A 4,933-nucleotide genomic window follows, 5' to 3' on the forward strand; every position below is an offset into this window, starting at 1 on the left:
TTTTGCTTACTACAATTTTATCGCAAAACACTAAATATTGACCTTTTTCTCAAAAAGGTGCTTTACTTAAAATAATTAAATCTTCCATTTACTAATCCTTTTTTAAATATTATTAACTTTCTAAAATCTCAATTTAATGGTGCGGGTTCTTACAATCCAAGTCTTAACAAATTCAAAAAACCGTAGTCATTATCACTCTTGAGTCACAATCACAACAATAGCAGGTAGAGGCATCATCGTGTTTGAATCATAGCAGTCAGCAGCAACGTCGTCTTCTTCGTCAGTCAGTAGCATTGCCTTCTTCGTCACTCAACATCTTCGCGTTTGTCTGAAGTATTAAAGCATTATTTGACAAAGTCTGCATCATTATTGATAAAGTGAGTTATGCATTTTGTTACTTTTTATTTACTTTTCTAATTGTTGATGGTGCTCTAAGAATAAGTTGTTTTTATATATTGATGCAGTGACCATGGAGTGTGGGTGGCACCTGATTCGTAAATCGCAATTCGCAAGTGAATAATTAATGAGAAGTAGATAGATTAGATGCTATGCATAAAAATAGGTTTCTGTGAACCACGCAAGGGTTTCTATGAACCACGCAAGAGACAAGCACCAAGACTTAAAGTCTTTTTCTGAATTTCATCATCCAAATCAAGAGCTTTACATGTTTGTAGAAGATTATTAACATGAGAAATTAGAACAGTCCTCTCGTCACATCATCGGCAAAGGTACTCTACATCTAACCCAATATATTTCTTAATCTTTTTTTCTCTCTCTTTGCTTTATATTTGCTTCTTTGTTTATTTATATGCACTCATATGTTGAAGTTGATAAAATTTTCATTTATATAACATCAAATGCATTTTCATTCTCAAATAGGGAGCCTCTAATCAAGATGGAAGCAATGATGTTGAAAATGAACCAATTCCACAAGATGAAGAATATGAAGATCCAAGCTTGGTAAACAAGAGGTGAAAAACTTATGCAACTTAGAATGATTTCCATGAAGTGGACATCCCTAATGTTGGGAGTAAAGCAATTTGTAACTACTAAAAACAAAAAATTGCAAATGGGGGAGTTGGAGGTAGTACTAGTAATTTAAGGAGGCATTCACAAAATTGCTTGAATAGGAAATTGGACCAATAAAAAAAAGACCATTTTATCATTCGAGCAACATGTTATACTTCGGATCCTTTTCTGGCACCCGGAAGGATGTATACCAATGAAAAAATGAAAGAAATTATTGCTACGTACTGAGTCAAGCTATATTTTGTATATGAGAATAACTATAATAATAATTTTCCTTGAGATACTATGACTAGCAATTATCTCATAAAGGAAGTACTTCGATGTGATATAAGGTAAAGGATAAAAACATCCTTTAAACCTAAATTTCTAATATATTTATTATAAGACAAACACCATACATTTAAAGATGTTATGACATCTCTAGAAGCATTGTTTTAGAAAGAAACATTCAATAGTAAAATAAAATTCATCCTTCATATTACACTTGGAGTCTTGAGAGATGACTCGGGGAGATGGATCCTGGGTTTTTGTGGTAATCTTGGTCATAGGAATTCTTTAGCTGCTGAAGTAAGAGGGTTCTTCGAAGGGCTCTGTTCTGTCCTTGGGACAGAGATGTCCATCCCAATAGGCTGATATGTTTATCTTGGATCTAGTGTCCTCTCCAAGGTATCTATGAAGGAGATGCCCTTGAGTCAAGCAGATCACTGTGCACAGAATACTATAACGTCGTTAGCCAATGATGTGTGTGTGTGCGCACAGTGACAGCATAACAGTAAGAGAGAGAGAGTGTATTGTACCTTTAGGGTTTACCTTGTATTTATGGAGGTTACATGTGGGTAGTGTGGATAGGCCTTTGGTGCCTCTGGAAAGGGCCCAGGTCTGCTTGCTATGCTGTCGTATCAATAAGAGTATCCTTGATGGATATTTATCCGTGATTATAATTGATTCAAATCTTGGATTGCCCCCTTATTGGGCCTATCACTTAATGGGCCCCTTATATGGGTCCATAACAGTTGCCCCTCAGCCAGGCTACCTGGATATCCGGGTTACTGGGGTGAACTTATGTGCATGTTTCTTCGGGTTTGTGTTCCTGAACGTGTTCGCGTTCTTTCCGACTTTCAAACTTTTGCGATGTTTCTCGTTTTTTCGATTTCTTTCCATGTGCGGTATCTCTTGCCCCTTATCTCGACGGGCTGAGCATCAACCCAGCGAGATATTATTCATATCCCTTTTTTCTGGATTGGGGGTAGTCTCAAGCAGTTGGGGTTCAACTGGCGAGTTGTCCCTCCATGTCAGCATTTATGCTTATTCCGAATTGTGGCTTATGCCAAAGACGGTTTTTCTTCGTTCCTTATATCGGCAGGTTGAGCATCAACCGCGTTCGTACTCCGGGTTAGGGATGTGCTTAAGTTGTTGGAATCCAACTGGCGAGTTGCCCCCAAGCATCATACCCTAAATGGAATACAATTGTATGCCTTTGGTTACTTAGTCGACGGGTTTGCATGACCCTGACAGGATAGTTTGCGTAGTGACCGGGTAACAGATGCGCTTTAGTAGTCATGGTTCAACTGGCGGGTTGCCCCCATGTGTCAGGTGTCTAACCCGGTTAATGGTTGCATATGTATATATCCTGTCTTTTCTGTTGGTGTATGAGTTTTACTCATTTCGTTCTGCCACGTGCTACAGCCCGCGTGCTTTAGTGTGCCGCAGCCGTTCTATGCCATTTTCGCGTTTCGTGCGCATTTATTGCAGCATCGTTTCAGTTGTCTAATCATTGCTTTTGGAGTGAATTGGCGGTAATGACCCTGCCCCTTGGCTTTCTGCGTGCTGTGGTTGCCGCCCATGATGATTGCGATTTCATCCCACGATTGTTGCAGTTATTACTTACTCGTGCAAAGACCTTAGTGACCCTGACCTTTGCCATTCGCAAACCTCAGGATCACTAGCCATGCCTATATAAGTGTCCATCGCACATTACGTGCTTTTGTTTCCCTTCTGAGCATTGTTCTTGTGCATTTCTTAGAGTGTCAGTGTTAAACGCATTTCTCCATCGCCTGCCATTTCACTTCTTTCGTTAGGTATTTCGCTTATCTTCTATCTTTTATTGCCTCTGTGTTGAGGTGCCTGCATTTGGCATTTGTTCGGTAGTATGCTTTTTCAATTTTGAGTTATTTGCCTGCATATGTTGAACTTCTGCTAGTTTCTCTATAGTTTTCACTTTCCGGAGCTTGTGTATTACTTCTTGTCCTACTGGTGTTTATCACATTCATTACGTTGTCTCTTTCGTCTCCCCTTTGCTATCCTAGCATTTTTGTAATTTTTTATCAAATGAGGGGGAAAAACCCTCCTTCTTAAGTTTTGTGTTGTAAGGGGGAGAAGGAGGAGGATTCTGAGTTTTTGAAAAAGATTCCACCTGGTGTTCGTTTCTGGCTCTAGGGGATTCCGCGAACCGAGGAAGAGGAACAGGAAGCCATGCTTCGTGGTTGCCGTGTTGGCAGATCTCGGAGAAGGGCCAGGATGTCCAATAGGGAGTTAGAGCATCCCCGAGGTAGAGGTTCGTCTAACCAGGCTAGGGGTCGTCTCACCAGAAACAGACGGGCGTCGCGTTCGTTTCCTCAACCCGGGCTTGAGCTTTCTCGCCAGCCCATGATTCCTCCGAGTTCGCTTTCCAACATCCGAGCTCCCTCTCATTCTTCCCTTGTCGCAAAGAGTGTCCCATGTTATTCTTGTGTCTACTTGAGTGCTAAGCTCATCGAGCAAGGATGTGACTCGTTGGCCGAGTCCACATTGACTAGTTACCGACATGGAGATATTATGGAATCGACTTCGGCATCTGGTGAAGCAAATGATCCCATTATGATCTCCGACTTGTCGACGTCGTCATCTTCTAGTGATTCATCTGATAGCGTTTTTGATTCAAGTATTCCCATTCCCATCTGATTCAGCTTTTTCCTTGTTTTAGGTATTTATGACATTTTCCCCTCAAGAAGCTGTAGATGAGTCGGGTTCGGCTGAGTCGTGTTTTGAGTCTCTTCCTACCTTTCTAGTATCTCGATTTCCCGGGGTGACCTACGAGGTTTTGAACACCACATCCGAGATGAGCTCAGATGATGTTACTGGCCTTCCCGTTGGGCAATTAGATAATTACGATATAACCCCTCCCCGAGAAGATGAGCCGGTTTTCTCTGGGGGAGCAGAAGAAAACCCTTGTTTCTTTTTCTTTTACCGTGATGTCATGAATCAACTTGGAATTCGGTTTCCTTTGACCGAGTTCCAAATCGATATTCTCAATCATCTGCATATATCACCCACCCAACTTCACCCCAATGGCTGGGGTTTTGTGAAGGCATTTGAGAGTTTTTGTGCATATCTTGCTCTGCAGCCCTCTGTTCGCATCTTTTTTTATTTTTTCCAAGTTGTTTCTTGTCGGACTGGTCGTGAACCACTGGAGAGAAAGGGTTGGGTTACCATCCGGGGTGTTCCGGGTCGTAGACTTTTTCGGGTTTACACTGAGTCCTTTAAAAATTGTAAAGACCAGTTCTTTAAAGTTGCTGCACATCCTGGTAAAAAGGTATGGTTTCTCCATGACCGTGATACTGAGGACGTGGAGGGAAAGTTTCCCTTATGTTGGTCATCTAACCATTTCTAATTTCCTCCTTCAAGCTATCGCTTCAACGAGTCAGAGTTAAGCTCTGGCGACATCAATAGTGACATTGCCATTGCCATTGGTACATATCTACAGTCACACAAACACGCCAGTCGCATCCCCCATTTATAAGTCTCAAGAAGAACTTGATGCCGAATTAAGTATGTATATTTCTACATTTATAATTCTTATATTATCGCATTTTGTGACCGCGTTTATCGCTTTGTTTTGTAGTTTCGAATATGGCATACCAGCAAC

The sequence above is a fragment of the Gastrolobium bilobum genome, unplaced genomic scaffold (genome assembly GCF_033153095.1).
Source record: "Gastrolobium bilobum isolate Gb01-03AN ecotype WA unplaced genomic scaffold, APGP_CSIRO_Gbil_v1 utg67640, whole genome shotgun sequence".
NCBI lineage: Eukaryota > Viridiplantae > Streptophyta > Magnoliopsida > Fabales > Fabaceae > Gastrolobium > Gastrolobium bilobum.